Genomic DNA, 12,096 nt, shown 5'->3' with positions numbered 1-12,096 from the left:
GAGAATAACAGCACAATTGGAAGAGCGTAGTCAATGTCACTGAACTGTGTATGCAGAAATTTTTGAAACAGTGTATCTTTGGCTATGTGTATTTTCACAAAAAAAAAAAAAAAAAAACGGTTGAGAAGTTAGAAGGTTAATATGTTGTGGGGTTGTTAACCAATGTTATAAAATAGCATGTGTACTACTGTTTCAGGAGAAACTATTTGTTCTGTAAGCCTTCACCTGAAGTACAATAAAACATAAAAAAAAAAAGAGGAAAGTGACTTCCAAGGCCTGTAGCCGGTAAGTGGTTGAATCTGGGATTTGGAGTCCAGACATTCTGATTATCTAGATGGATTCTTACCCCATTATATCATCTTCATATATTGTATTTCAAAGATAAACTGAATTGAAAACTTGCATAATGTGCTGTTTTTCTATTGCTCTTAGAATGGTTTTCTATATCTTGTCCAGGGAGGAAGGTTCTATCATGTCAGACTTCCCTAGGTTGGCAGTGTCTTGGGTCGTTGAGACAGAGAAAATCAGAAACCTTTTGCTTTGACCCCTCTCTGGGGTTCATCCTGACTAGCAGGTGATCTTTTAGGAAAGCTTTTATTCTTGACAGTTTTGTATTCTGAGAAGTGCTCAAGGTTTAATGAGACAATTGCCTGCAAAATGCTTTGAGCTCTGGGGAGCCACGAAGCAATGCAAGTGCAAGGAATCACTCCCTTACATAAGTCAGCCCAGAGTTTTTAAATAGAAATCCTCTTTAAAGAGTAACGTTGAAGTTGTGATAAAAATCAACAAGCACACAGTTCAGTGGAGGTTAAATATCTCCCCCTAATGCTGAGTTGCGAGAGGCTGACAAAGTAGAGCCATGATTTGAGCCAGAAGCACCTCAGATACCATTTAGTCTAAGTCATTTATTTTAACAAATGAGGAAACCTGCCCCAAGTGCAAAACCAGTCGTGACAAGTGTCTTGCACAAAGTCATACAGCTAATGAGGATCAATGAAGTGCAGCAATTTCTGTATGGTAGACACCGCTGGTATATGCCATCAAAGGAGAAGAGTTCAAGGAGTGCTGGGTTGCTGCGGGGCTGGCAATAGCTTCAATGAAAAGGCAAGACTTGAGCCAGAGCTGAATGATTGACAGGGTTTGAAGAATTGCAGGAGAGAGGGAGATGCATTCCAAGTGACCTCAAGTTTGAAGGCATAGTAAGAAAACATCATAACACCTAATACTATAATTTGGTGTAGGCTCAAACAGAAGATGCAACACCTGTAATACATTGATGCTTTCTCAGCCTCTTCTGTCATTCCCACTCTCTTCTTTCCTTCTAAAAACACAAATTATGTTTTCTGTTGTGAGGCATTGGACTGAGTCCTAAGTTCTTAGAAGAGGAATGCAAATAAACATTAATATTGGTCCCTACCATTAAGGAGCTTAGAAACTAATAATTATAAGGTTATATCTCTATCTCTATCATCCCTATATCTATATATACCAGTTGCTATGGAGTCAATTCTGATTCGTGGTAACTCATGTGTGTTAGAGTGGAACTATGCTACATAGTGTACTCAATGGCTGTGCTCTTTCAGAGGTAGATCACTAGGCCTTTCTTCTGAGGCACCTCTGGATGGGTTCAAATCGCCAACCTTTCGGTTAGTAGCTGAGTGCTTAACTGTTTGTACCACTCAGGAACTCTCTCTATATATTTGTATACATATTTATACTCTCTTGTTACTGAGTAGAACACGAAAACACAAGAGCTGGTGAGAGAATGCCCTGATAGTTCAGAGAAGGCAGAGATTGATTCTGGCAGGAGAGACAATAATAACAATTATAACCAACATTTACATGGGGTTTTCTATGAGCCAGCTATGTTTTAATGGCTTTACATGCATTAACTTATTTAATTCTCATCATTGTCCCATGTGGTAGTTTCTATGTCAACAGGAATCTATCTCTACATATCTTGGCTCTGCTGTCTTCTGTCTTGGCAGGATTCTCGATGGAATCTCCAGAGTGGTAGCAGTCACATGAGGAGCCTATTTAGAGCCCGAGGCAAAAGGAACAATCAATAATACTGATCTTGTCTTTATTTTTAAAATTCATATATTGCTCTTCATGATTTTTTGCATTATTGTTGATTTTTAAAACTTAAAGCATTAAAGTATGATTTATTTGGATTACTGAGTTTTTTGGTAAACCTTCCTTAAATTCCTACGAAAATTTCTTTTAATCTGCACCTAATGAGAGTGTCTCACTCACCTCACCCTAGCCCCAATCCTTCAGTCCTAAGACTAACTCCCACAAGTTCCAAGAGAGCTTCTTGTAACCATGGTTCCCCTAGATAGGGTTGTCATTGACCTGGCATTGGTCTCATGCCCATCTCTGAACCAACTACTGATTCTCAAGAGGAATGCAGCTCTTTGATTGAGCTCTAAAGGTAGATGTGGGATCTGTCCCATTCCAATTTTTGTGAGTGTGGGAGAGGGGTGTCTTACTTGGTTCTTGGAAGCAAGGCCTAGAATAAGATTCTCATTCAATTGATTCAATCGTCCCCTGGTCTACGAACTTATGAGAGGAGAGACCCCAAGTCCAAAGGATGTGCTCTGCTCCTGGCTCTCTGCCTTTTTGGTGGTAGGAGATCTCCCTTGCTTCTCTCTTTTATATCTCAAAAGAGATTGACTCAAGATACAACCTAATCTTGTAGATTAAGTCCTGTCTCATTAATATAACTGCCTTTAATGCTGCCTCATTAATATCCTAGAGGCAGAATTTACAACACGTAGGAAAATCGCATCAGATGACAAAATGGTGGACAATCACACAATACTGGGAATCATGGCCTAGCCAAATTGATACACCTTTTTGGGGGATACAATTCAATCCATAACAACTATACACACTACACACATGACACCCACACCATGCATATGACCCACACTACGCACACACACTATGCACACCACACACACACACACACACACACACACACATTCACACATCCTGATCTGGAGTATTGAAAAGCAGAAGCAGCTCTCTTTGCTGCCTCTTACTGTCTGGCTGATAAGTAAAAGCTTTTAGCTGAAAGTCGACAAGTAGGGCTGCTAACCTGAGCTCACCTCCCTGCTTCACACACCCTGCCTGAGTTCCAGAATGCCAATGAATCATGCTGACAGTCCATGGGCAGGTGAGGAGTGGCTCGACAAGATAGCACTATGATGAGCAAAATGGACTTCTCCCTTGAAAATTCCATTAGGGGATGTAACATGGCATTTAGAGGATCCATGTAACAGAGACAATGCTGGTAGAGTGAACTGAAGTTGGGGGAGGAAAGAACAGACCCGCTGTCAGCTGTGTGCCATGACAGGGAGCCTGCATGAATGCTCGTCTGTCAGCGAGGGCAGCCCTGTCACCCTTTCATTAGCTATAATTGAATGCCTACAGAGACAGTAATTACAAATACCAGCCAGACCTCACAGGCTCATCTGTCTTTGTTTATCGTCAGAGCGAGGGTATTGATCATTATGAGGGCCTGCCTTTCTTTTGGCTAGGGATGGAGAAATTGGATTAATAAGGCCTGGCATGTATTGTGTAACATACACCTCCAGGGAAGGCAGATCAGAAGTGCTGAGAAATGATGAGTGCTTCATTTCCTGGGGTGTCTGACCGGCTATCACCTGGGGGTGCTTCCTCAGCAGGGACTTACATCCACAGTCTCCATCATCCTAGATTCCTTGATTTTGCTGGTGCCATCAGAGCCCCACAGACACAAGCCAAACTGGGTAGCTCCCCTTCTACATCACCTTTCTGCAGGTACCATCAAAATTATGGCCTAGTTGGGTGGGAAACTAACTTATTACTGTGAATGCTGGTAAATAAAGGGCAGGAGCCAAGCACTTAACTGGCCTTTGCTGTGTGAATGGTAATCAAAGAGTTGATGAGAAGGTTCTCTTTATAGAAGAAATCTAGCCAATCAATGAGGAAGGAATGGTAGAATCAGAACACTGTTTTTCAATCTTTAGCATGCACCAGAATCACCAAGCGAGGGTGTGTCACAACACAGATGGTGGACCCCATCGCAGAGTTTCTGATTCAATAGGTAAGGGGTTGGGCTGAAGAATTTTCATTTCTAGCAAGTTCCCAGGTGATGCTGACACTGCTGGTCTGGGGGCCACACTTTGAGAACTACTGAATTAGACTACTACTATTTTGCAACCCTTAATGAAATAAAAAGATATAGGCAGTGATCATCAATGGATATTAATGTCACACACACACACAGAGACACATGAAAGAGGCAGCTAAACAGTTTGTGCCTTCTGAAGGAAGTACACAAAACCACCTATGAGGTATTCTTGTCAAAAATTGAATCTGATTCCTCAGAAAGTTAAACATGGAATTATCACATGAAACAACAATTTCACTTGCAGGTATGTACCCCAAAGACTTAAAAGCAGGGACTCAAACAGATACTTGTACACCAATGTTCAGAAAAGCACTATTCACAATAGCCAAAAGGTGGAAATAAGCTAGATGTCCATCAGACGGTGAATAGATAAACAAAATGTGGTACATACATACAATGGAATATTACTCAGCCACAAAGAAATGAATTTCTGGTACATGCTAGACATTTCTGGACATGAATGAACCTTGAAAACATTGTGCTGAGTGAAGTAAGTCAGACTCAAACGAATGAATATTGTATGATCCCACTTATATGAAATATCCAGAATAGGCAAATTCATAGAGAGAAAAGTTTATTTGTAATTACCAAGGATTGGAAGGAGGGGAAACAGGGAAAAAAAACTGAACCTAAATCAGTCAGGCCAGATCTAACTTCCAATTTACAGAAAATACAGGGGACAGGGAAACATGTGAACCGACAGTGCCACAGGGATGCAAGCAGCTAAATTCAGAACGTTGGAAATCTTAAAGACAAAAAAACCAGTTATTGTCTGGAAAAAAGAAAATGATGGGAAATGGACGGATGAGAAAACACTCAAGAGACACATGAGCCTCATGTCTGAATCTGTTCGCATCTTCATCTGCTTGAATTAACTTTAAAAAAGAAAACTGCGAGACAAGTAGGGGAATCTGAAAACTGACCAGACATTTGATGACATCAGGGGAGTTATTGTTGTCACCTTCACTCTTCATATGGCTGAACTCCTTATCAACATTTAATTCTCAGTTTAAATGGCATTTCTTCAAAGAGATTACTTTGGCCACCTTGTCTAGATAGCTTCCTGTTCTCTATTTTAGTATCTGTTAGTTTTCTGTGTAGCACTGATCACTTGTGATTTATTTGTTTATGTATTTGTTTGATTTTTTTTGTCTGTCCCTACTACTAGACTGTAAGCTCAACCTCTTGTGTATTTACACTGTCTCCCTGGGTAATTAGATTAAGTCCTTTGACTCTCTATATGTATCTCAGCCATCCACCTATTGTTGATCCCCCAGGTCATCTACGTTTCCCCTCAAGTCTGCAAAGCCATGCTCAGCATACTGTCTCTCCAGATTCCATCTCTACTTTGTGCTACAGGAGTCACTTTTCCCAGACTACTATGCTTTTCCCCCAGGGGAGCTATTAGCTTCTTATGGGGACATCCTTATGAGGATAAAGAGTTCACAAATCATTTTGCACCTAGATCTTCTCTAGGAAATGGAACATTTAATCCAAGATGCCTTTTTCCAAATCTCCAATAGAGGCTAAATTGTCCTAACACAAAGGAATTAGACTTCTCTATGGGATGCATTATTTTTAATAGTTTCAAATTCTGTTCTTTCTACATCACTTTTAGGGGAAAAAATATATATATATTACAAGTACAAGTGTAGATAATTACAGCTTTATTCCATGTGGATGCATAGGATTTTTATTTTAGTATGCTCATAAAAATCACAAGAGCTTTTACCAGGCTTCTCTTTTATCTGGAGGAAAAGTTATGTGGCAGGTTTTCCAAAAGTGTACCCATCTTTTCCAAAACTGGCTCAGAGTCAAACACACTCTGAGGTTTTGAGGGAAATGAGCATGGGACCTCAGGCCAGGCATGCCCTTTGCATAAAAAGCCACGGCCCCTCCAAATGATCTTTCAGGATGGAGAGTATCACATTCTGCTTGGCTGTGACCGCACTCAGCCCTTGAAGAAAGACTTCTTACGAAATGCTCAAATGTCCTATCTTGCAAACATATTTTTCTCTAAAAGGTTTAAACAATAGGAAATGGAGTACAATTCTACTGTGGTACATACAGGGTCACCATGAGTCAGAATCCACTCAACGGCAACTGGTTGGTTTGGCTTCAACATAAGATCTGTTGTCTATTCATGGTGACTGAAATTCTTACACTCAGCCTCCCAGAATTCTTTAAACTGTATCACCCCAGATCATTCACAACTATTGCTCTGTAGTGCCTGAGACAGTGCAGGTTGCAAGGAGTATAGGTGCCTGAGGCAGGAGTATGCCAAGGCCATCTAGGGCCATCAATAATTCAACTGAACAAATATTCACGGAACACTTAGTATATTCCAGACACAGTGTATAGTACAGTCACTGTGCATGGTATATTCTATGCACGGAAGACTCAAGAAACTAGACACATAAACAATAAATAAAAACATAGTGGGTGCTATGAGTCCCCCTTCAAGCTGTAGGACTGAACTTGCTGCTGTTGGCAGTGCTGCTGGCTGACAGCCCTCGGCTGTCAGCCCTCTTCAGAAATTGCTTCAGCTAAAGACAGCTGCCTTGACCAAGGTAACATCCCCTTCCTGCAGCAGCCTATATAATGACTGGTCTGAAGATCTAATGAAAACTTCCTTAGAGCGCCCCATAAGATTGGCTGCTTTGTTGAGACGGCATGACAGCTCAACTCTTCCCTCTGCCCACGTCTTCTTCCTTCCTTTCCCTTCTTCAGGTGCTGTTCTCAACAGTACTCCTGTCATGGATTGAATTGTGTCCCCCGAAAATATCTGTCAACTTGGCTGGGTCATGATTCCCAGTATTGTATGATTGCGTACCATTTTGTAATCTGATGTGATTTCCTTATGTGTTGTAAGCTCTATCACTATGTTGTAGTACAATGGATTAGCGGCAGTTATACTGATGAGGTCTACAAGATTAGGTAGTGTGTTAAGCCAATCTCTTCTGAGATATAAAAGATAGAAGCAAGCAGAGAGACATGGGAACCTCATACCACCAAGAAAGCAGTGCCAGGAGCAGGGCGTGTCCTTTGGACCTGAGGTTCCTGCGCAGAGAAGCTCCATCAGGGAAGATTGATGACAAAGACCTTCCTCCAGAGCTGCAAAGAAAGTGTTCCCTTGGAGCCAACACCCTGAATTTGAACTTATAGTCTACTGGACTGTGAGAGAATAAACTTCTCTTTGTTATAAGCCATCCACTTGTGGTATTTCTGTTATAGCAGCACTAGATGACTAAGACGACTCCCCAGTAAAAGTTCTGCATGCTAAGCTCCCCCTCAGTGTCTGCTTCCTGGGGAATCCAACCTGAAATTATTAGCAACTGAGGGACTCTCTGATTGAAGCACTCACAATCAAGCTATAGAGATAGGTATGCAAGTAACTATCGGTGATCCATCATATGAGTGCCCTGCACCAATTGAAGAGGGTGCCAGTGCTATGAGAACAATGAGGAAGAAGCCATATATAGAGTTCCTGCTCCTTTCCATCAAGGTGGAATTTGACACAAGAAAGAATGAACCTTGTCCTAAAGGGGAGCAAAGGTGTGGGATAATTATCACTTTGTATGACCAGGAAGTGAAAGGGTTTTCAAAGGGCCTTTTATTCTTTTCTCCTTTCTTTTTCACAACTTCTTCCTCTTTACATTTGTGTAATGCCTTGATTTTCATTTCAAGTGGTGAATGGAGCTTTCAACAACTCCCAGATAGACATTACATATTCTGCCACAGATCTGAAAGGCCATATCCCAAGTAATGGGTTTTGGAAGATCAATAACCAAGTTGTTCCCAGACTTGCTGAAGCAGGTTTTACATTTATAATGTAAAAAACGAAAGGTTCAAAGAAAGAAGAGAGTTCATCTAAAGAGAGCTAGATTATATCATTAAACCTTTAATTAACCTGATGGCTTTGACTTAAGAAAATCAATGGAGCCTTCTCACGTGTAGGAAAGAATAAATTTAATATTGTATATGCAATTTTTTTTTTTTCTATTTTAGTGTGTGATTTGTTTGGTGAGAACCTGTTGGGCTTATTTTCTTCTAAAGTTTAAAACTGGAAACTTTTAAAATTGAAAATGTGACCGTCTATATTTGAAATGAGATTTATAAAGACCTTAAAACTTAAAAAAAAAGTTTCACAAGGAAGTAAGATGCCTAGTGTTTGATTCTCTTTAAGAAGCCTGGGGTGGTGGGGAGCAGTGAAAGCATTTTCAATGAATATAATTAGGTTCAAATTGCTTTCTTTGGGAGACTGAGATTTTACTATCGAATAGTTTATTTCAACACGAGTTTGCTGGACAACCAAGTTCTGTGCTTTTGCTGTTGTTGTTAGCTACTGTCCAGTCAGTTCCTGACTCATGGTGACCCCACACAAAACGAAAAGAAAAGCTACTCAGTCCTGTGCCATCCCCATGATTGATGTGGATTGGACATTGCTATCCATAGGGTTTTCATGGACTGATTTTTGAAAGTAGCTTACCAGGACTTTCTTCCTAGTCTGTCTTAGTCTGGAAGCGCCACTGAAACCTGTGCAGCAGCATAGCAACACGCAAGCCTCCACTGCCAGATGGGTGGTGACTGTGCATGAGGTGCATTGGTCTGGAATAGAATCTGAGGCTTCCACATGGAAGGTGAAGATTCTACGACTAAACCACCAATGGGGCTCTGGTGGCACAATGGTTAAGAGTTTAGGCTGCTAACCAAAAGATTGGCAGTTCAAATCCACCAGCCACTCCTTGGAAACCCTATGGGACAGTTCTACTTTGTCCTATAGGGTCACTATGAGTTGGGACGGGTTTGGTTTTTTGTTTTGTTTGAACCACTAATACCTCATAAATACTGTGCTAGACACTCTGGAAGGATCCTAAAGAAGTACTCATCTATGCTTTAAATTAAATTTGTCTGATGTTCAGTGAGTTGTAACTACACTGATGTTTTAATGCTCATGGGAATAACAATTCTGTTGGCATGTGCAGGTTACTAGTAAACAGCCTCGAGTTACACCTGCCAATATTGGGTACACCTTAACATTCTCCTTCCACCCCTCTTCACTGGTACAGATTTGGTAGTTATCTTAAGGAAATAATGTTTGAATAGTCACACACTTGTATGTAGATATTTCTTTTGTTCCTTTAGTCTAACTTTGGGGTTGCAGCATTTAATGTGCATTAAAAGGAAAATTCATTCAGGATTGATTAAATTAGGATTAAGATTTAGGAAATATAAACCATTCTGGCTTTATTTATCAGAAAGGTAGGGAATTAGGTATTTACAACATCCCTGGAAGGGCTGGGAGGCTTTGATGGATGCAAGGCTGGGCCTTCAGATATAACTCCCATGGCCATACTAGCCTGCCAGGGTGCTGTGGCCTCTACCGCCACTGGGAAAGAGGGAAACAGGAAGGAGGCCCCAGCTGGGACTGTTGACTTTCAAGAAACCACGCTATAGCTGCAATGCAGGGATCAGAAAACAATCACCACACCACAGCTGCCTTTGACACCCACGAGATCAGCATCTGGGTATCAGTACATGGAGCCCAGCCTCTCTTGCTGCCACAACTGCTGCTTATTTATTTATTTATTAAATTTTTGACTGTTGTAAAAAATACATGTAACACAACATTTTCCAATTCACCATTTTTTACATGTGTAATTCAGTGATACAAATTATGAAACCTGTGCAGCAGCATAGCAACACGCAAGCCTCCACTTGCGTGTGCAACCATTACCAATATCCATTGCCAAGTTTTTCATCACCGTAAACAGATACTCAAGCTTCCTAAACAATGATTCCCCTTTCTCCCTTCCTCTCACCCGTGGTAACCACTGATAAACTTTGGTCTCTATATATTGGCCTATTCTAGATATTTCATGTAAGTAGGATCATACAATGTTTGTCCTTTGGTGTCTGATTTACTTCACACAGCATGTTTTCATGGTTCATCCATGTTGTAGTATGCATCAGGACTTCCTTTCTTTTTATGGCTGAGTAATATTTCATTGTGTGTATTTATCACAGTTTGTTTATTCATTCCTCTGTTGATGGACGTTTAGGTTGTTTCCACCTTTTGGCTATTGTGAGAAGTGCTGCAGTGAACGTAGGTATACATGTCTGTTCGTGTATGTGCTTTCAGCTTTCTTAGGGACATACATATGAGTGGGGTTTCTGGAGCATATGGTTGTTCTATGTTCAGCTTTTTGAGGAATCACCAAACTGTTTCCCACAGCGGCTGTACCATTTTGCATTCCCACCAGCAATGAATGAGGATTCACAACTGCTTCTTAACACCCACAAAACATGTGAGTTGGCCTCTGAGTACTGTTGCAGAAAACTCAGCATCCAGGCTTGCCAGCAACAAAGCTAGAGCAGAAGGAAGAGGGATTCCACTTCATGTCTGTGCTTCAGATCTCCTGTGAGTTCTAACTGGTGGAATAGATTCTGCATCCACAATATTGGCAACACAGGATTCTGAGAAATGTAGTTTTTGCAGTTCAGGAAAGTATAGAAGAAGGAGGTTGGAATGGATACTGAATGCCAGTCTACTATATGCACCACAGTTGCATATGCAAAAGTGTGTATCCTACATTTTATGGGATATTTGAGAGAATTTCTAGAATAGTTTTGACTACTTGCAATGTTCGCCTTACTCACAACAATTACAATCTATTTTCCACGTAAGGTATAACTCCACTGGATAAGATGCCACCTTTTTTATCTTACCTTTCTTCTTTTAAAATTTTTAGCATGAAATAATCTCAGACTCACAGAAAAGCTGAAAGAATAATACAAAGAATTTTCATATACCCTACACCCAGGTTCTCCAAATGCTAAGATTTTCCACGTTTGCTTTATCCTTCTCTTACTGTCTCCATAAATACATATTGCATGCTTTTTCTGAATTGGGAAGAAGTTTATTTAATCCTGAATAAATCAGTGTGTATTTTCTATAAAACAAATTAACATGGATATAACTCTTTTCTCTATTTATCTTATTAATCAAGGATTTAGTGATTCTGCTTCAAGATATAAGCATATAAATAGCTGCCTAATAATACGCATAATACAGAAATGAGAAACAAGATGAGAGACACAAGTATCATATATGTATTAATCAATTTAACTATATATTGAATGGCTGTCATGTTTTAAGCATGGAATTCCTGCAGGAATTCAGAGAAGAGAACATCCCAATGAGGTGAACAGTGAAGGCTTCCAAAGGTATCAGGTGTTAAAGATGAGCTGAGGCACTGATGGTTCAGTGGTAGGATTCTCACCTTCCATAAGGAAGACCCAAGTTCGATTCCTGACCAATGCACTTCATATGCAGCCACCACCCATCTGTCGGTGGGGCTTGAGTGTTGCTATGATGCTGAACTGGTTTCAGTGGGACTTACAAACTAAGACTGACTAGGAAAAAATGCCTGGCGATCTACTGAAAAATCAGCCAATGAAAACCGCTATGAATCACAGCAGTCCAAGCCCATTGAGAGCATGGGGTAACCATGAGTCGAGGGCCAACTCAACAGCATCTAATAACAATAACAAGTATTCATTTTAAAAAGAGTGGTGAAAAACATTCCAAATGAAATAAAAATGAGCCCTGAGACGTGGTGGCAGTGAACGGGGGCCCAGTGCATGTCTATGTAGAGAAATGGGCCTGCAAAGAGAGTGAGAGAGTGACGAGCAGGAGAGGACAGAGTACGAAGAAATAGCAGAAATGATGAGCACAACTTTTCACCCAAAGAGATGGGGAGCCATCATCTCTGGTAGAGTTTGCTATCCAGGGCAGAGCTCCTTAAAATAATGACCATGTTCCACAATAATAGCAGGAGACTTCAACACACCACTCTCAGTAATGGACAGAACAACTAAGAAGAAACTCAGCAAAGATACAGAAGACCTAAAGG

The sequence above is a fragment of the Trichechus manatus genome, unplaced genomic scaffold (assembly GCF_000243295.1).
Source record: "Trichechus manatus latirostris isolate Lorelei unplaced genomic scaffold, TriManLat1.0 scaffold00001, whole genome shotgun sequence".
Classification (NCBI taxonomy): domain Eukaryota; kingdom Metazoa; phylum Chordata; class Mammalia; order Sirenia; family Trichechidae; genus Trichechus; species Trichechus manatus.
The sequence above is the reverse complement of the archived record's forward strand: the minus strand, read 5'-3'. Positions refer to the sequence as shown.